Source organism: Urocitellus parryii, chromosome 7, assembly GCF_045843805.1.
Source record: "Urocitellus parryii isolate mUroPar1 chromosome 7, mUroPar1.hap1, whole genome shotgun sequence".
Lineage (NCBI taxonomy): Eukaryota > Metazoa > Chordata > Mammalia > Rodentia > Sciuridae > Urocitellus > Urocitellus parryii.
The window spans coordinates 51,702,662-51,724,407 of NC_135537.1; the positions used below are offsets into that span (position 1 = coordinate 51,702,662).

Here is a 21,746-nt window from a genome sequence, read left to right on the forward strand (position 1 = left end):
CCTCCTTTCCTGATAAAGATGTTTGCATACCCATATACACAGAAATGCAAAAATACATGATCCAATTTAAAAGAAAATGTGCTTGTCAACTCTCTGTTTAGAAGTTAATATATGGTTGACATGCTTTATTCCTTAGTGTTCTAGAAGGCAATTTCAGATGGCAAGGGGAGAGTCCGGCTTTCCTCCTCAGCCCTCATCCCGGTTATTCTCTTTTGAAAAGCATGGGTAGGGGAACGTAGGCTGTACATTAGAGGAGAATTTTGTGACACTATTCATTCTCTGTTCTGACAGAGAGGACATTGTTTGCTCACTGTAATAGGCCTGGCAGGAATCTGTGCTGTGCATACAGAATGGGAAAATAGAAAAGCAGTGGGAAATCTTAAAATGCTAAGGAATAGATCAGCTTAGGGATTTTTTTTAAAGTATATTTTAATAGCTTCTCATTACTGAGATGCAAGTCATAATTTGGAGAAATAGTTTTCCTTTCAGCAATTCCTTTCTTCACATTGCATTATGCATGTATTATAGGAGAAAGGTCTTTAAGAGAGTGGTATGCCTATCTAAATACTGTACTAACAAGAATTAAAATCATGCAAGTTTAGAAATACTGTGAACACACCAGACTGCTTTCACATTGCTCTTTGTGCATTAACATCCATGTTGGTATCAATGACTGTTAACTCATACCCATTATCTGGTGATTCATAGGAGCATGTGTGTGCTCCTTAAAAGAAAAATAACATTTAAAGATGTAGCATGCCGTTAGAGGTGCATTGCTAGGAATGGTGAGAGAGGGAGCCACACCCATGACGTCCAGAACTATAAAGGCAAAACTGCAAAAGCAGAGGTTTAAAGCACTATGCAAATCCTGGAGTGGGAACTGGGCAGAAACAGAAACATGATGGAGCCTGGTGTTTCTGTTTCTTAAAGTTCTGTGTCTGCATTAATCCCTGAGTACAGGAACTTTACAATGTACTGGTGCCTCATAGCCCCAGGTGTCTGAGGACTGTGTGTGTGTGTGTGTGTGTGTGTGTGTTGTGTGTGTTGTGTGTGCGCTTGCGCGCGCCCACCTATGTGTCTCCATATCTGTCTTAGGCTCTCCCTGGCAAGCTGATAACATAGTCACAGTTTGTATCAATTGCAGAGAAATGCTTCACTAAAACCGCAGCCTAGAACTTTTCATCTTGTCTCATTTTTATAATAAAATGCAAAAGTTATTATGGGGTGATTATCTTTGTCCAAAATGCAAAGTATCAAAACAATAGTTAATAAAAAATAACATCTATTTTGATATTGTGACATATTAAATACAGCTTTAAACTTGCATAATTATTCCCCAAATCAAAAATAAAATGCCACAATTTCAAAAATTGTCTGCAAGTCATATGTTTCATTTAAAAATGAATTTAAAGTAAATAAGTAGCTTTGAGTTGGGAAACCTCAAAATATAATAAAGTTTGTATTTCAATTAACTTGGTAATAAAATTAATAGTAATTTACCTAACATCAAATAATTTTACTTAAGTTACTTCTTATATATTATAAAATCTTACATCTATAAAATTATTATAAAAATATTATAATTATGATTATTATATTATAAATTATTATAAAATTATACATCTATTATTCTAATTTACTATAAAATAGTAGATATTTTATTATTTTGCAGAGGCTTGCAAAATACTAACTAAGCACATCAAAGTATATCTAGTATTAAAAAATATCTAGCAAATCAACATATGTAGTATTAAAACACATTTAATAACGCTAAGAAAAAAATGTTGTGATAATTATTTGGATTCCATTTAAGGGCAAATCTCGCCATTTTTGAATACATGACTACAGTTGGGTAGTGGGAGGTCTGTTCAGTTGTGGAAGGAAGACCGAAGACCCCTGGGATAGTCAGTTGATTGGAAGAAAATGTCACAGAGCCATCCTTGCCCTGCCTCACTCTGTCACCTCCTGTAGTTTCCTGTCCCAGTCACCACTTCTTCAAGTGATGTTGGCTTTAAATATCTTAGACAAATCTCTGTACTATTTATATTCTCTCTATAAAATACATAGAGAGATCTATACTTGTTTTCAAATACCAATCATAAATCAATGACACTTCCTCCATTTACTGTTCTTTTGACCACAAAAGGTGATTTCTTCCTAAGATGTCCTATTTTTCTTAATCCATTAAAATTTCTTCGAGTTTTATTTTAATCTCCTCGTGGATATCAGGGTCTTATTTGTATCATCTTGTTGGGTGAGTTTGTTAGGTTTCATTCTGATTTTACTATTCCTCTTTTTTTTTTTTAACCAGATGTAAAATAAATAAATAAATTTTATATCTAGTATTACATCCAAGCAGAGCTAGCAAAATTCGAACTAATTTCAATCTGCATCATTATTTTCCAACAATACTCATGTTCCTTAGCTGATCCAGTTGTGTTTAGCTAAAGGCCTAACTCTCATCTGAATAGCTCCTATTGAACAAAGCTTTAGTAAATGCCTAAAGAAGCAATTCAGTGAACATGATCTGAACAAAAAGAAATACACATAAACGAAGTGTCTTTCACACTCCATCAGTTGAAGTAAGCCACAGCATTTCTCTAAATTGCAACTAGCTTTCAGTTTCAAACTTTGGAAGAACAAGTCATTTGTACTGGGAAGTAGATGCTAAAGAACTGTTTGGCAACTTGAACATTTTTAGCGTTTGAATGAATCTCCCTATTTATAGTACAGCATCAGGCAGAGTAAAATGTTTGGCATTTCTATAAGGGATGCAAACACTTTAACATTCTCTGTTGTGATCTAACAATTCATTTCAGAGTAAGATAAATCAGTCTTGTTTGGAAAATGTTTTACATAAATATTGGCAAGGAAACTATCTCTGAATCTCTATGGGTTTTAAAAATGCAAACTTCCCTAAAGTAAATGATGGCAAATTGCACCATATAACTATGGTTTTATGTGAACTGCCTGTTACTACTTTAAGTTCTCATGCTACTCTGCCCCATTTCTTGCTTTGTAGATTTCATTATTCCATGTTAAAATCAGGGACCACATTGCCACATCTTTCCAAATGTCACATTCTTTTTAACCTGACCTTTTTCTTATCCCAATGTATTTCTCATTATTAAAACTCTGGATTACTTCATTAACATATGCCCTTTTCTTTTATATTAGAGAACATGAGAACAGTAATTTGTAGGATTTTGGCCTTAATTGTCTTCAAAGTGGAAGAGAGATATCCGTGTTTCTTTTTCTCTGTTTCTGTATGTGTGTATGTGCATGCCGGTATCTGTCTGTTTCTCTCTTTTTCCCTCCCTCTCAATAATGCAAAATAGGGAAAACTAAATTAATATGGCATCCTATTGTACCTTACTGGAACAAAAGAAGGACAGTAGATAAAAACTAAGAAATCTGAACTAAGTATGAACTGTACGTAATAATAATGTGCAAATATTGGTTCTTTAGTTATAACATGCTAATGTAATAGAAATAGAAAAATACAGCAAATGTATTTATACCTATGTATTAAATGATGATAGTTGAATTCAGACTGTTTTATAATAAAGATTTGGGGTAGAAAGTGATAATTTCTCCCAGTGCCAAAATCCTATAATGAACATAACTACAAATAGCAGAGGTTGGCAAAATCTAAGTACTTGGCAAAATCTGGGGACCAAATCCAACTCTACCACCCATTTTTGTAAGACTGGGTTACACTTTGACATTATCTTACAGATGTTCCTATAGAGACAAAGAGAAGGAAGCCTCAGCCAATTGGGGCTGGATTCCCAGCCACTCAGGCACTGTTGGGGACATTGCCTGACCTCTCTGAGTCTTGTTTCCCTTCCTTGGAAGTCAGAAGGTCAAACCAGATTTTTCTCCTAGAAAGCCTTTGACTTGGAAAATTCTCATGCTGAATATGAGTTGGACATCCATTAATGATTACAGTTACTGAATTTATTAAGAATGAAATTTTGGCATTAAAGCAATTTGCATGCCATAACATAGTTTATAACAAAATTATTTGTCATTTTTCAACACTTGAACAGTATCAAAAATAATCAATTGCTGAAAATAACGCTGTTGCCATGTCATTTGTGTGCTAGGAAGATGAGATCTGTTTTTTTTTTAAAATGTCCTTCCTAAATTTGAACCCAAAATCACTTAAAAATATTGTACCTTGACTTATAACAAAGTAGTTTTATTCATGTGATAATGTGATAAAGGTTTCTCTTAAATCTTTCTCTGAATATATTTTAAGATTGTACACTTAAATGCAGTTTAGCTTCAATGTATTATTTAATATAACCTGTAGTGCTATGTGTTATTTAATTTAGGCCAGTAAAATTTTGAATACCTAATTATGTTTAAGGCTTTTAAGACATTTAATACCCTGCCAAGTGTTCATATTATGTTTGTTGAATTAATCATCAGGAAGTTGCTCATCTGATAATTATTTCTTAATTCCTTTTGAGACAGTCATTGTCTATTATATGAAATTATTCTCCAGCTATAGTGTTTCAGCACTGGGTTTTGATTAGAGACATATAAAAAAGAAGGTTTATTTAGGACTGCCTTTAAAGTTAAATTCAATCGTAACCATTTTACTGGTGTGATACTCTGGGGAAAGGTTGAATAGCATTTCTCAACTTTGACTATTCAGTAAAATTACCCAAGGGGCTTTTGTAAGTCCCCATGTGCAAGCTGTACCCTCAGACTAATTAAATCAATCTCTGGAGGTCTTTTTTGTTGTTTCTTTCTTATTAATTTTATTATCTTTTGTGGCTTCATGAGGGCAGGGAGAGGGAGGAAGTGGGGGAGAAAGAGACACAGGGTCCTGCCAAGTTGCTGAGGCTGGCCTCAAATTCACAATCCTCCTGCCTCAGCCTCCTAAGTAGCTAGGATTACAGGCATTCACCACCCGAAGTGTTTTTTTAAAGTGTCCTAGGTGCTCCCAATGTGCATCCCAAACTAAGAAAACTCCTAGCCTAGAGCAAGCAGGAAAACCCCTGGAGACAGCCTTTTCCTATTGGAACTTTCCTACTTTTTGTGCTTAGGTGGCCTAAGGGGCCATGAAGCCATTTAAAGGAATATATTTTCAGAGAGAAAGAAGCTTACCAATATCTGAGAAAACAAAGCAGCATGTCACTTGCCCTAAATCTCCATCCAGCAATAACCAGGAAAGTTTGTCCTGATTTCAAAAGCATTTAGGAAAAATGCACCGCATGTCTCAATGCATGATGTTTGCTTTGGCTTTTTCTTTGTTGGGCATCTTATTTCACGTACAGGATCAATGGGAGTGAACATCTATTGAGCACACCTGCTAAGTGTTGGGCCCCATGCTAAACATTGCTCTAATTCACAGCCCGAAAAGATAGTAGTTATTCATTCCAAAATAAAAATAAAGAGTCAGAGTTCTGTTTCGTTAGAAAAAAAGCTTACCTCCGTGTAATTGAATATTTAGTCACCCATCCACTCATTCATTCGCTGACATTTATTGAATACAGGGGATATTCAAAAAATAAGTTCGAAAATGCCATAAAAGCACAAAGAATCTCTTACACAAAAAGTACAATAGATACCCCCTATCTGTTGCTTCAGCACAGGTAGTCGCTTTCAATGACCATTTAACTCTGTGATGGGGCAGTTCAGGCTGGGCTCAGCTGGTCTCCCTTGTGAGCAACTCTGCTCAGGGTGGTTTGGCTTTGCTGATCTTGGCTGGGATCCTCACGTGTCTGAGGCCTTTAGCTGAGACACACTGGTGGCCCAAGCTCTGGTCCTTGTGGTCTCATCTCACAGCAGGGCCAGCTCAGGCTTGTTAGAGAGGAGGAGTTAGGATTCTGAAAAATGAATGGCAGTATCCAACATACCTTAGGCCTCGACTCAGAACAGCACATTGTCACCTCTGCCACGTTTCTTGGCCAATGCAAATCACAAGGCCAGTCTGAATTCCGGGGGGTGGGGAAATAGATCTCATCTTTTGATAGAAAGTACTGAAAAAGTCACTTTGTAAGAAGAAAGAAAGGACTGAGCAATTGTGGTTATTTTTGCAATCAATCACAAGGTGGAAAAATTTAATTTTATCTTGGGACATTTATGGAAGATTCCTGCAAGCTGGTTACATTGGAGCAGATTTCAAAGATATGAAAAAGTGGAAAATACATTTCAGGTAGAAGCAATAGAATGAGTAAGGCCGTTAAATTGCAGCTTCATTAGTGAAATACAAAATGGGGATTGTTAGCTCCCTAAATGGAGGAAATGTCTAACCCAATACCAAATATAGGTAGAAGGCACTCCACATGTAATTTCTTATTTAGATAAAAACAGGGGCGTGACTTCAGAGAATGGGCCTTTAAAGCAGATGTGATAACCTGATAGCTTTACCATCTACCCGCTGGTTGAGCTTGGCAAGTTACAGAGCTTCTGTTTAGTATAGTGAGGCCAACAATGCTTATGCGCCGGTTGCCTTTGCTATATGAAAAGCCACGTCACAACTTTGTAACTTAAATACCTTTTATTTGCTTAGCTCCTGATTCTGTGGTTTCCTGACAGGTTTTCTCAGTTGGGTTTATGGATGAGTCTATGGTCAGTTTACAGTTTGCTTGGTGTCTCTGCCTCTGGGGACTGCTTGACTGTTAGGAGATAGTGAGGACAACTGGGTTGCCTGTCTCATCATCCAATGTGCCAGACTGGGCTTATTCACACAGGAGATCAGCAAAGTTCCAAGAATCAGAGTGGAAGCCTGCAAAGCTTATGGGTAGTTCAGAATTGATGCACTGTTGCTTCCACTGTCTTCCATAGTCCAAAGTGAGTCACAGAGAGAGCCCAGTAAAACAGTAGAAAAACAGATAGCATTTCTTGCTTAAAGGAGCTACAAAGTCATATTGCAGTAAGTGAGGATACAGGGAAGGGAAGGCTTATGGCCATCCATACAATCTTCTGCTCCTACCAATGGCCCACAGCAATCCTGTGAAGAGCAAGTTAGATGTAACTTGATTTTTTTAGGCAAGGCGCCAAGTTCAAAAGTATCTGGCAAAGAGTGCATGTTCAATACATGAAAGCTATTAACTGATGCTTATATATTAAAAATCAGATTTTCAGCCAGATTATTTAATTGCTTGCTTTCAGAGACTATCAGTTGAGCCTCCTGATTCTACTCAGGAAGGGTGAATGCTATGTATTCTTTACCTATTGCAGAAAGATGATAGAAATAGGGACATGTTTATGACCTCTGAGTGCATGAGTATCTTGGCACAGAATCCAGATGTCATCACCTGGTGAGGTTGACAGAGCCTGGCAATAGCACTATGTGAGGGGTCAACACAAGAGAAAGACCAGAGCAGTAAAGTACAATAGTTCAACTCCAGAGATAGTAAAGGCTTTTTAAAAATAAGGGGTAAGAATGTATTTCAAAACCTATGCAAAGAATGACAATCTTAATAAATTTTTATTGATTTCTTTCAGCACTCTAAGTATTTTCACAAAACCAGCTAAGTCCCATGTAGTTCCAGATTGATCCATAAATTGTTCTTGAACATCATAAATTGCATTCAGTGGAGATTTACTTGGCAGCTAGAATATCTCTAATCAGTGATGTGAACTGAATCAAAAAAATGCCTGTCTTTTTTGAAATAAATAGAACACCCAAAGTCATTTTTAAATGTGTAGGGTAGAATCATGGTCCGTGTTCTTGGAAGATGGTGTCAGATTTTTTTTTTTTTTTACAGGGGTGGCACTTTTATTGGAACTCCTTAAAGCAATCTCAGGTGTTCATTGGGCTCTGCCTCTTGACTCTATTCTGTTGACTCCCCCAACAGCAAGAACCTCAGAGAGTCATGTGTCACCTGTTGTCTGAGATTTTCAAACACCGAGATCTCATTGTCCCGTAGTCCCTCTGACAATTTCAGAAAGTTCTTGTGGAGCGATTAAGATCTGTGTCTTATATCCCATCTCTTCTACTTTCTTTTCTGAGCAACAAGGGGAAGCTATTGAAGCCGTAAACCTCAAAAACCTCATCTAAACTCCTTATTGCGTCAGTAATGACCATATAATTCCACTTACGTTTACATAGCTGTTTGATCACATTTATACTTATTAGGTTATTAACAACAGCACAAATATTTAATTTCGGAAATTGAGATAATCAGAAAGTGGGTGGGTGGGGGGGAAGGATGTAGGTTAAAATATTTAAGAAACCTGACCCAAAGAGTTCTACGGAGGGTATTGCTTCTGCTTTTGAAGGCCACTGGTCGCCACTATCATCACCCCCCTGCCTCACCCAAACACACAGGAGTACAGTCAGTCCTTCTAGAAGGGCTTCAGTGCCTTTGCTGTAAAGAATAAGCAGGTTGTTTTGAATACTCACTGTTTGTTTTTAAAATATGTTTTATGGACCATGTAATGAAGTACCTACCATGATACCGAGAACAGAGTAATAAGTATTTGTAGACTTGACATGCCTGCCTTCACGGGCCTGAGAATGATTTCTCATTTATGAAATTTGTGTTGGCAAGGAAAGTGGTTTCTGTTGATACCGATAGACCATCTGGGGCTTCAGAGTCTAAACTTGATGACTCTATTTATGCATAGATCTTTGAGGGGAATTCCACATTTTTGACATGTGTTTGCAAAACTAGAAGTTGTGTATAGCTTTACAAGCCCAAGATAAGAGAATTTTTACCCTTGCACACCCTGGAATAGTTTTAAATTATTGCAGTGATTTTTTTAAATAAATAAGAAAATAAATGATAATCTCCTAGATTAGCTCTCAAAGATTTCTAAACAGTCAAAGATTTTTAATATTTTTCTGTAAAGAATTTATAGTAAGCACCTCATGTCAAAAATGGTTGGAAACCCTGTGCAGATGAAAGCCATCAATTTTGGTAAGCTTAATCTGTTTCGTCTTCAGTTTTTAAACAACTAGTAAAACATAAGTACTACACCTCGCCAGTGTTTACACAGTTCTCACAGGTAGACACTGTCATGGGCCCCCATTCTTTCACTTTTTGAAACTCTTGAACTATGTCCCTTACTTTTTTTTAAAACAATACCCAAGGTAAGTGAAGGGGATCATGGTTTGCCCAGCCCCACTCTGCTGTTAATCCCCAACCATGAAGTTGAAATCACTATTTTCCTTATTTTTGTGCCATGGTTTTCTTTAGGTAGTGCTAAGGCGAAAAAAAATAGGAAAATAAAAGATAAAATAAGTAAGCCATGTCTTTCAATAAAAATGGGTTAGATGGTGTTTCTTTGCAAAGGGAGGAAAGTTTAATATCCACCAGCCCTCCCCAGTGTGTGCACTGTCTGCCAGGCTCCTGTGGCTTTGCGGTTTATGATGGTGGCAGCTGTCTGATCTGTCTCCTCTTGGCTTAGGGCAAAAACTTCACTTTGCAGAACCACATTTCTACAAATACAAATGTATCCTCAGGAAGAAACGTAAGAGTCTGGATTGGGCGTTCCCTTGGGTAGCCTGTTCGGCTCAGGCAGCTGCGTAATCTCTCTGTCGTATTGTTTCTTCATTTGTAAAACACCCATAATGATTTAAAAACAAAAAACGACAACACCTCCCACCCCCAATTTCTTTTTTTTTTTTTATTGATTGTTCCAAACATTACAGAGCTCTTGATAAATCACCTTTCATACATTTGACTCCATTGGGTTTTGAACTCCCATTTCTACCCCAAATACAGATTGCAGAATCACATCTGTTACATACTCACATTTTTACCTAATGGCATATTAGTGACTGTTGTAATCTGCTACCTTTCCTATCCCCTACTATCCCCCCTCCCCTCCCCTCCCCTCCCACCTTCCCTCTCTGCCTCCTCTGCTGTTGTTCAATTCTCTCCCTTTTTTCCCCCTCCCCTTTGCCCATCATAACCTCTTATACTTTTGTGTATCATTGAAGGTCTCCTACCATTTGCATATCCTTTCCCTTCTCTCTCCCTTTCTCTCCCCCCATTCGTCTTTGTTTACTGTTAGTCTTTTCCTCATGCTCTTCCTTCCTGTTCTGTTCTTAGTGGCTCTCTTTATATCAAAGGAGACATTTGGCATTTGTTTTTTAGGGCTTGGCTAGCTTTTGAGCTCCTCACAAAGGAAAATCTGTGAAAATGTTTGATAAGCTGAAACTTTACATAAAACTAGTTAAAATAGTTGTCCTGAGTTGGAGCAGTTGTGGTGGTGGTGGCTGGAGAAGGCTCTTGGGTGCGTAGAAAGATGGAGGTTAGGAAACTCAGCCTGAGCATGTGGTGACATCTCTGCTGAGCAGGATTCCCCTTCTCTCTGTTCAGCTTCTCAGCCCGTGTGTGTTCAACTATACTGTTTTGTCATCCCAGTGTTATTGACGATGCTGTTAGTGCCTTTTTATTATAATGCCAAGTCAGTCTAATCCAAATGCTTTTTGTCAGTCCATTATTGGTTGGAGGAAATAGTTCTGTGGAACTTTGAACTTGAAAGTTTAAAAATGATTGTCTACTAGAAGATAATCAGAAGCATTATTGGATCATTTATAATACTGGGCTTTGGGGAAAACACATAATGCAAATGGACCCTCTTTTTAAATCTGACTTCATTTAAAACTAATGGTGAAAACAAACCAGAATCAAATCCTGGCGAGGGTCTCCAGCTCCAGCAAGATTAAACATGGGTGACAGCAGGTGAGATTGCACGGACCCAAGATGAAAAGATGCAGCGTCCCGCTCTGCCGTCTCAGGTTTGATTTCATGGTAAGGCTTCCACACAGTCTGGCAGTTATGACGCATGTGAATTGATTCACCACTATTAGGTAGGCTAGGAAAATGAGATGCTATGGAAGAAGCCCAACAGCAATGGGCAATGACCTTGTGCTGGGAAGACTACCCAACATCTGAGAAGGTGGAACTTAACTGAGGAAAGCCTGTGGTAGGGAAGGAGAAATTCTAGAGGAGGAAGTAGCCAGGATGATAAACAGTGAGAAAGTGCAATGAGTTGAGGGGGAAGGTAGGCAAAAGGCCATTTGCCTTTAGTTTGCAGGCTGGTTTTATAGGGTTGCATTTTCTTTATTCGTTGATCAATGGGAAACTGTTAAAGGGTTTTAAGCTGTAAGCTTGGTGTGATCAGACTTTCATTTTGAGATCTGTCTGGCAGAGGTTTAGAGAAGGGGCTGGAGAGCTGCATTGTGAATGCAAGAAACCAGTAGGCTCCTGCAGTAGCCAAGTTGAGAGAGGTTGGTGGTTTGGACCAGGGAGAGAGCTGGCTCTGCACGTACAGAGACAAGAATGAGTGGAAGACCTGCATTTGAAAGTCAGCTAAGGGGGCTGGGGATGTGGCTCAAGCGGTAGCGCGCTCGCCTGGCATGCGTGCGGCCCGGGTTCGATCCTCAGCACCACATACCAACAAAGATGTTGTGTCCGCCGAGAACTAAAAAATAAATATTAAAAATTCTCTCTCTCTCTCCTCTCTCAATCTCTCACTCTCTCTTTAAAAAAAAAAAAAAAAAAAAAAGAAAGAAAGTCAGCTAAGGGATGACATGGAGGGGACTTGATGTGGAATTAGACACGGAGGGAAGCTGAGAGAGGATTCACCCTAGAGCACCTAGCTTAATGTGGCTCCATTAACAAACACGGTCAGGTGGGCCTGAACACTCTAGCCTCAGCAGGTCCTGTCTCCTTGGCCATGACCCCTAGGCATGGGAAGATGGAGAGCCCAGGTGCCAGCTGCATAGGGACACTGCAGTTCATGGAGCCTTGGCTAGAGATCCAGATTTGGGAATCGAGGCCACCTGATGGGAATCAAAGCCATTATTATAGGTAATGAATATTTCCATCCATGAAGATAGCATAGATCAAAGTATGGAAAAGAGACTAAGCCTGAGCCTTAAGGAGCTACAATATCTCCTAGCTGAGGAGAGGAACCAAACTCAGGGAGTGTTTAATGAAATGTGTTTGTCATCTTCCTCTTACCCATATGTCTGCCTTTTTAATTAATACATGGATGATAATCATTATGGATAATTATATAAGGACCATGTCTAAAATTTGGTCTGATATTTTTACGTGGTTAGAAAACTCTAGAGATTTATGCAAAAACTTTGAAATTATCTGCATGTGAGTTGACTGGCAGGGGTAGACAAAATCCATGATGTTTGATCATTCAAGTTATACAATGCTATTTCACATTCTCATTACAACTAGACTTTCTAGCTAGTGCCCTTGACTTTCTGTTGTATTGCACAACACCGTATCTGGTTGTGCCCCTTTTCACCATGTTAAAATTAACCACTGAAGCTTGGGAGGCTGAGGCAGGAGGATCACAAGTTCAAAGCTAGCATCAATAATTTAGCAAGGCCATAAGCAACTCATCAAGACCCTGTCTCTAAATAAAAAATATTAAAAAGGGCTGAGCTTGTAGCTTAGTGGTTAAGTGGCCCTAGGTTCAATCCCCTAGTACCCCTCCCCCCAAAAAACCTACTGGATTCAGAAGAATCTCCTTGTGTTAATAATATTACTCAATATATATAAATGTACAGCTAGTATCAGATTATTTCTCATCGGTTAAATTCAAATGATAAATTATAATATCAGAATCAGCTCCTTTAAATACAGTAAGATGCAGATTCCTTAAGTATGTTTTGGAATAAAATAAGATTTTTTTTATTAAACCAGCCAGGGAAGCACGAGAAGGGACTAATATTTATTGGGAATTTATTCTGGGTGAGGGGACTGGACTACATGTTTTACAAGATCCAACTGCAGCTGATTTCAATAGTGGTATCAAATAAACTTTTATATATGAAATGAAAAACTGAAATACTGATGATATTGAATAGAGCAACATGCAAACATAGGCACATGTTTGGAAAGCTGGCAAAGTGTGTTATCAATATGGCTGAAAGCGCTAGTCTAGACCAAACACAAGTGTCTCAAAATAGTGGTAGTGCCCAACTGTCTATGCCATATGTCACTAGGATTTGTCCTGAAGATATTACAACTGACTTCCTGGCCAGTACTCTTAGTATCTCATGGTAATAATGGAAGGATAAGATTACTGACAAAAGACCCAGACTGTAAGGAATCTACTAACATTAGATGAATGTTTTTTTTTGCAGTGTAACTCCTATCTCAAGCCAGACATATGAAAAGAGACCCAAAAACTTTACCATGGCATACTGAGAGCCCTAAGCCAAATAAACATGGTGTTGCTCCCAATAAAGCAGTCTTTAAAAAAAAACATCAACATAAGATTGGAAATGCAGTTTCAAACAATGTCTAGCTGCTGGGAATTGAAAGGAACGGCCAAGATTGCAAAATATACAAAATGGAGGAGCTCATTCTGGCAGAAGCTTAAAGCCAGCCAGAGGTCAGTGAAACTCAGGATGCAAATTGCCTTCTCTGCAAAAAGTGGCTGGCACTGTGGATCCAATTAAAATCCCAACATGTGCATATTGCATGGAGAATTGTAGGTTAGAATTGCAACTGTGCCTACTCATTTATTATCTGCTAACCATCAGTAGTTTCAACCTCAAAATAATACAGGACTGTATTCAGTTCTGATCTAAGACTGAAGAGATATGCATTCATTCACTCTACCAGTGTTTTACTGGGTGTCTGATACTGTTGGAGGTGCAGGAGTTATAGCTGCGAAGACCTGTGCTCCTGGAGGTTATATTCTATTAAGCACAAGGTGACAATAAGCACAAAGGCTAATAAATAAGATGCCTTCAGCTAACAGGTAAAGAGGGCAGGGTAATAAGATGAAGACAGGTGGGAGTGCCCAGCAGGTCACTGAGTAGTTTTGTCAGAGAGGGCTTCTCTGAGAACATGATGTTGGATCAGGACTGAAAAACGAGGATGATCCAGTTGTATGATGTCCTAAAGGATGATCATTCCAGAAAGTAAACAACTAATATAGAAGTTCCAGGGTGAGGGTGAACCTAACATGTCAAGCTGGAATGAAAAAGCCTACAGAAGGTCATGGCCAAGGAGACAGGACCTGCTGAGGCTGGAGCGTTCAGGCCCACCCGGCCCCTGACAATAATCTTCCAATGAATGTCAAACTGAGCTGGACAAAGTGTAGGGTCCATTTAAGTGATGAAGAACAATACAAAGACTAAAATAGCGTAAAGCATAAAGAAAGGTACTATCATAGTAATGTGTCAATTTCTTGTATCCTCTTTACCTCTAAGAATTGTGGGTCATTTTGCAAGTGGATAGATAACAGGTGTATTTTAGATTGGCTTTGACAGTGGTATGTGAGCCTCATACCAATAACACATCGAGAGATTTAATATAATTCTTGTTGAAATTTAAAACAAATGTTATTTTAATTTCTTTAATAAATCATGAATAGCCACATAACTTTGAGATTGACATTTTTAGGAATGCAAAAATAATATTGTAGAAATAATATAGCAGTTAAAAAAAAAACCTGACTCAAAACCTGTATCTGATGAACCTGAATCTTTGTGTTTTACATTCTTGAATAGACTGGTGCTGGCCTCTAAGAATATACACATTTTCCAACTTACATTGGTTCAGCTTATGTTTTCTCAATTTTACAATGGTGTAAAAGCAATGTGCTTTCAGTAGAAGCTGTGCTTTGAATTTATACTTTCTCTCAGGCTAGTGATGTGCAGGTAACACTCAATGCTGAACAGCAGCAATAATAAGCCACTATCCCAGTCAGCCACACCACCATAAGGGTAACAAGTAATAACCCACCTTAAACACAGTACTCTGTTTGGTAGACAAGGGTATTGAATCATTTTCAACTTTCGGTATATTTTTCTGAAGGGTTTATTGCAATATAACCCCATTGTAAGTCGAGGAGCATCTGAACATGAGCAAAAAGTTTGGTCAATGTGATTCCCAGTACAGACTTGTGGGGAAAACAGAATAATAAACTGTATCTTCTTTATGCTGCCCCACTCTACTCACACCATTTCCCAATACTGCAATAGAAATGAGTAAGATTTGACATACATTTGCCAATTTAGAAATATGAACAATCTAGCTCAGTGATTCTCAGAACTAATTATATGTTCAAATGCACGGGGGATCAAATATCCAGCCCCTATTCCTGACCATTAGGCCAGCTTTGGGGGTTAGGCCTAGGCATTTATATATATGACATAGATTTTCCCAAGTGATTCTAATATATAGATAGGGTTGAAGACTACTAATCTTTTCAAAGAAATAGAATAGTTAAAGAACCTTCATAATTCCCTGGACAGCCCTTAGGATAAACTGGTTAGAGCTTTATTTTCTTAGTCTTTGTATCTGATGTCGTCTGAATGATGCCTTCATTATATCCTTAGGTATCTGAATTTATGATCCCAAAGTTTAATTTGGTAGGAAAATTTTCTTTTCTTCCTTTTTCCTCTTTTCAATCTTTTGCTCCTTTGAAAACTTATCTTCCTTCAAAAGTATAAACCAGACATTGAAAACTTAAAATCTATAAAGGAATAGTCCATGGTAATTAAAGTTCACTGTGTGCATTACTCAGAAATTAAGTTTTGTTTCTAAAAATACTGAAGATGTAATAAAGGCACCTATAAGTTTCTTCAAAATGTGTGAAATAAACTTGTAATTGGAGTTGGTGCAGAGAGAAGAAAGAAAAGAGCCAGACTAAGATAATTGCTATAATTGAAGATAATTACATTCTTTGAGCTTACAACCTACGACGGAAGAAAAAAAAAAGAAATATGGTTTTTGTATGTATAGTTTAGTTTTTATAAAAAGAGGTAAGCTAATTCATAAAGACAGAAAACCTTTCAAGCTGTAAAATCTCAAGAGTTTCTTACATGGATGCATTAAACTTTATATACCCACCAATAGAACAATACCATTAACACTTTTATGAAAAATACAGATAAACAAATCTTGACAATTTCTTATATTACTATTTCATAAAACTACTTTTTATGACATTAATCAGTGTGTTCAGCTGGTACCTAATACAGCCCACATGAGTTCATGACAATAGGACTGTGCCAGCCACAGTACAGGAGACTGTTGATATTCTGGTTAGCAGTGGCAGAGGATGCCCTTCAGTGCATCCAAAAGCCACACCAAGTAATAAATTAAGGGAAAGCGACAATGAGCACCACTCTATTAGGAAGTATGAAAATTTTGGCATTTGATCCTTCAGCCCACCCTTTACTCTTTTTAACTCTTACAGTCTGGAAGGGTATTAACAGTCTAGAAACTATCCTGAAATTATATGCCTTGGTGTCCTGGAAGGATCCTGGCTGCAGAAACAGACTTTGATCAGACTAGAGAGGGTTCAGTGTCTTACACTGCTCTTAATTGAATTCTCAGTCAGGTAAAGCAGAATGTGTCTCAGCTACAGGTAGACCAGTTGTCCATAAAATCTGCTTGTCCCTGATATAGCACAACATGGAAGTTTATTAAGAAGTAAAATGAATTCAAATTAAAGCGTTTGGATAAAGGTCTAAAACTGTGAAAAAGACTGAGTCGGTCTCACTGAATTGGTATTATAGTTATTTCAGTTAGAATTGAAAAACCACATAACTGTTGCAAATAATTTTACAAAAAGAACTGGAATGAAGCCACTTAGCTAGATTATTTGATCTAGTGAATTAAAAATATGAACTTCTTTTCCCATTAGCAGTTACTAAATATCCATGACTACCTTGATTTTTCTAGATAACTTTAGTTTTTGCCTTTGGGGATTTTGTTTTGCTTTTTGAGACAGTGTCTTGCTGTGATGCTCAGGCTGATTGAAGGCTCTGAGGTTCAAGTGATCCACCTCCCTGTGCCAGCCTCCTGAGTGCCAGGTCTACTGGCATGCATCACCATGCCTGGCTTCTAGATGAGTTTTCTTTTTACCCGCAAAATACATCTCTTGTGCCATTTTGTAAATATATTTTTCTTGAAGTTTTCATGTTATGGAATCATGAGAAATAAATACACAATGGTCCTCTCAAAAGCAAATGCCCCTGTCCAGCAATGGCAGAATCCACCATGGCTGTGCAATGCCAACCTCATACCTCTAGGAGGCGCCACTCACAATGCAGCCTGTGCTCTTAGCACAGCCAGACCTACTCAAAGCCTCAATGACAGAGAAGAGTGAATTCCTAATTCTTTATGCAAAATTTCTTTTGAGTTCCCATATTTTATTTTTAAAGTTCTTAATGGAGCCGTGTATTCCAAAAATATCCCTTTCCTTTGTTATTAAATTAACAGAGTTAGAATTGAGTTATTTTAACACTGCAGGAAGATATGGCCAGCATCAGAACACATCTCTAAGATACGCCTTTCCTAGTCTGGGAAGCTTTCTACTTCACCATCTGTCACTGCCTGCCTCTCAAATGAATGACTTTAAAATGTCCCTTCCAGAAAAGGAGTGAAACACAGCATAGAGCAGTGAGGGGTAGTGGTGTCCAAGCTGTACCTGATGTTAGCTCTCCTTGTGCAGGACTGTAGAATTTGCCTGCTCTTTACTTTCCAAAGAAAATGGATATTGGAATAGAGTTACCCTATAGGCTGTCCAGCTACAAGCACTTTAAGCTCAATAAGGGGAAAGGGCTCTCTTTAAATTTTTAGTTTAATAAATCCATAATCTAAGTTCTCTCCCCAAAAAAGTCTCTTCTGCCTGTGGCATGTAATGTAGCATAAGCTCCACATGATCCTTCAATCTGGGAACTGCTGTAACATTCACAGCATAAAACACCACACTGGAAATGCTGAGACTTTTCATGAAGTCATCCTGAACCCATCACCTCCATTTTATTCATGATTTACAAACAGAAAATGAAAAATCTTGAGGGAGAAGATGTGATCGTCATTAGTTATGAAGATGTTCAAAATTGGATTTGTTTCAGTTCATTAGGTCTCATAATCACATTAGCTGCATGGCTTTGTGAGGAGCAAAGTTGGCCTCTGGAGATGTCCCCATGGACTTCCCCAGACTTTCACTCCCTCTACCCACAGGGGTCCACAATGGGATTAGATTTTTTCTTTCACAGGATGAACCAGTGGAAACAATACTGCATGTAGAAATCATGCTCACCCTTTATAATGATTCCTCTGGCCCCGTGCTATGGCGGCTTTGAATAATCCTTAACTTCTGAAGGCTTGATGCAATGAGCCACCCCCACTCTATTGGAATTCTCATGCAGCAGTTACTCAGTATATTTATTAGTGGTGTCATCCACACTAGGAAGCAGCAGCTTTCAGAATCAGCCTTAAGATGTTACATGTGAAATAAAACCCCCTACCACCTCCTGCCCAGATCTCTGGATTGGGAGCCATGAAACAACTTGGGCAGGAGAAACTGAAGCCTGCCCTTCAGATCCATAGAGAGGCCTGCTGCAGAACCCAAGAGATGACCAGGTCTGAGAAGGCCATGGCACTTCAGCAGCTCACTGGGGTGGGAGGAAGCAGGGAAAAGTTTCTGGCTTGAGTAGTACAGGACTAACAAGCTCTCAACATGTGTTCTTCAAAGAGTCTTCATTGAAAAAACTATTTTTCTCCACATATCATAGGATGTAAGGTGCACACTAAAAGTACAAATACTTGGGCCCCACTCCAAATCTACTGTATCAGAAGATCTGAGGACCAGATCTGGGCATCAAATGTTTAAGAAATGTCCCAGGTATAACAAAGCAGGGACTGGGAGAGGTCAAGGAGTAAGAGATTCTGGAGGGCAAATTTGCCTGGGAAGGAAAGCAAGGGAAACCCGTGAGGCCAATAGATGTGGGGTGGTAATGGAGGGACCTGCAGGTCACTTATTCTGATATAAATTCAGGCAGGTGGTTTAGTAAGACCACAGTCGAAATTCTCATCCACATAAATTGACAGCATGTCCTCTGGTTCAGAAGTGAGACACTGTTCTGTCCTACTGTCACGTCTCCTTGAGACCTTGAAGTTGCTCCATATTGCCTTTTATATCTAGTCCAAAGTCTTTTTTCACTCTCCAGGGTATTAGCAGCCTTTGAAAATGAACATGAGCCTCTTCCGAAGCAGTGACTAATTCTAATTCTGATGGTTGAGTTCCATAATCAGTCCCATCAGACCATGTAAGAACAGGTTCTGTCCCCACTCCTCTGCTGACAGAGTTTTTTCTTCTCCACCTTGGGTGAAAGAGGACAGAGAGGCCAGTGTCCTTAGGCATATATATATATATATATATATATATATATATATATATATATATATGTCATTCTTCACTGAGTTCCCTATGGATTAAGGTCAGCCACAGTCAAAATGGAAAAGCAGGGGGAAATGACATGAAAAGCTACCCGTGTGGATTCCCGCTAGTCTTATTTCCCTCAGCACACAGTGCCCTGTGTCTGTCTTAGCCCTCCCATCCCTCTCCTTTTTTTCCTCCCTAGGTGACTTGGTCTGTTGTCTGTCACTTGTGCCTTAGGATGATTTTCTTTCCTGTTTTGTTGCAGCACTGGGGTTAGAACCCAGGGCCTTGCACATGCTAGTTAAGCCTGCCCTCCCTGGCCCCTTTAGTGTGAGATTCAATGCACAGGCCACTTGTCCTTTGAGTATTTGAGTATTTGCTTTTTAAAGTTCTGGCCTTAACTATAAAATAAAAGCAGTTTTCTTTCATTTATACTGGGGCAGGGGCTCTATGTACACACACACACACACACACACACACACACACACACACACAGGCCTTGGAACCCAGCCCATGCTCAGAGGCCAGCAGACCTGCTGTGGTGGCGGACACACAAGGGAGGTGGGTTTTTCCACCCTCTGAACATGCAAAGGCTGCCTTTGGAATCCACCAGACACATTGAGGACAGTTCTCAGCTTGAAACAACATCAGTCCAAGGGCACTGCCGCTGCATTCGTCCCTTGGAGCCTCTGCCACCAAGCTGAACAGAATCAAGCTGCAGTTACTGTGATGAAGTGCCAGCTCTAATGCAGCATAGTAGAGAGGGAAGGAGTTAAAGGGTTGGTTGGTTGGTTGGCTGTTTTTCTGATTTCACATGCTTAGAATTCAACAATTAATTGTTTTTTTTTCTTCTTATGACCAAAACACATCTCTGCATTAGGAATTTACATCTAAACATTTTCCCAACTTGCAATGTTAAATTACAGAGGACCAGTATGGTCTCATGGTCAAGATGTAGTTAGAAGATGAATAGTGCTTAGCACGTGATAGATATTTAGCAATTATTGTTTAGTGAATGAGAGTGTCAAAGAATAAGGGACTATCATCCGACGTATTTGTCATGAAACCAACCCAAGGTGTCTTTGAAAACAAAGAATCTCTCTAAAATGTCTTATCACATTTGGATCTGTTCAGGCTTATTAAGTACTCGGATTGGGAAATAGATGGATCCCTCTTGCTATCTCTGTAAGATTTTCCAAGTTTGAGATATTTGCCTTTAAAAAGCCTGGTAGCTTCCAGGAGAAGTGTTTTCTTTCTGCATTACCTGTTCCTGCACCATCTGCACATTTCAGTTCTGTCCCTGCATTTTGTTGAAAAGCGGTTATAAATCTCACTGGAAATGTGTAAATATAGAAACTACATGTTAATGAAAAGATAAAATACTCTTAGGTCAGCTCCACAGCCAGTGTACAATGGTGACATTGCCAAGAGCCCGGAAAGGGCTGTCAGCGTTGATTTCTGGCACGGTGCACGGTCTGGAAAGGTTGCCCATGACCGCCCCTCTGGTGCACCCTCGTCAGGGTTTCCCCTGAATTACTAAGCACAGTCTTAAGTTTCTAAGGGAAGTGGAAACTATCGATCCCATTGAGAATTTGAGGTTCTTGCTGGAGCAACGTTTGCCTTTATGTGCAAAGTTCTGAATTTTTGTTTTATGACTCTACGAATCACTAGTCACTTTTATGAAATGATAGAAGCTGAGATGTTGAAAGAAACCTTAGAAATGACTGCTTTCTTCAGAAGGGAGATTTGAGTCACAAGGAGGTTTAGAATTGTTTCAGGCCACACAACAGTGGAGTAGGAGAGCACAGAATAGGAGCCAGGACTGTGTTCCCGTGCCCAGAGAGTGTCCACTCACTACCATTTTCTTAGAAGCTGGACTGAGAGAGCTGCTTATACTTAAGCTCTCTGTGGGAGTCAAGAAGGCTTCTTGGATCCTGGAGCTGTGGCCTTAGGGTCCCCTAACTTTTAAAAAAAATATATATTTTTTTTTTTAGGTGTAGATGGGCACAACACAATGCCTTTATTTTTATGTGGCACTGAGGATCAAACCCGAGGCCTGCCCGTGCTAGGCAAGCGCTCTACCGCTGAGCCACAATCCCAGCCCCAGGGGTCCCCTAACTTTAAGATGAAGGCCAAGATTCAGCACCAGGAATCCAGCTGCGTAAGCCTTCACCCTGCTTGGAAAGAAGATGAACTTCAGGTTAGAGGCTGCAGACAGCGCCCGCTGCCAGTTAGAAATGCAGAACCTGAGCCCCGCTCCAGCCTGGGTCAGTCAGAATCTGCACCTTAACAGGCCCCCCCCTGATCATCCGGGGGCCCATTAAAGTTTGAGAAGCACTGTTCTAGAAGTCTTCTCAAATTTCAGGGGGCATTGTGATCACCCAGAGGGCTTGTTATAAACAGACTGGCCAGCCCTAGCTGGAGGGTCATGTCCCTGAGCCATCTGCCTGCCTCTGCCCTCTCCTGGCAGGAAGCCTTGAAGAGGAGCCCTGAGAACCTACATTTTCAAATGCAAGTTCAGGCTTATTTCAGTCAACCTAGTCTTTCTTCGTCTGTTTCCCCAGCCCTATGTAGATCACACAGCCCCAGGAAGTAGCTTGCAGGGGTGTGTT

General features: G+C 39.3%; 1 protein-coding gene across 1 annotated transcript in view; it reads left to right on the forward strand.

Moving 5' to 3' along the window:
* Positions 1-21,746, forward strand: part of Pag1 (phosphoprotein membrane anchor with glycosphingolipid microdomains 1) — a 128,283-nt gene that overhangs the window by 83,065 nt on the left and 23,472 nt on the right. The window lies entirely within an intron of this gene.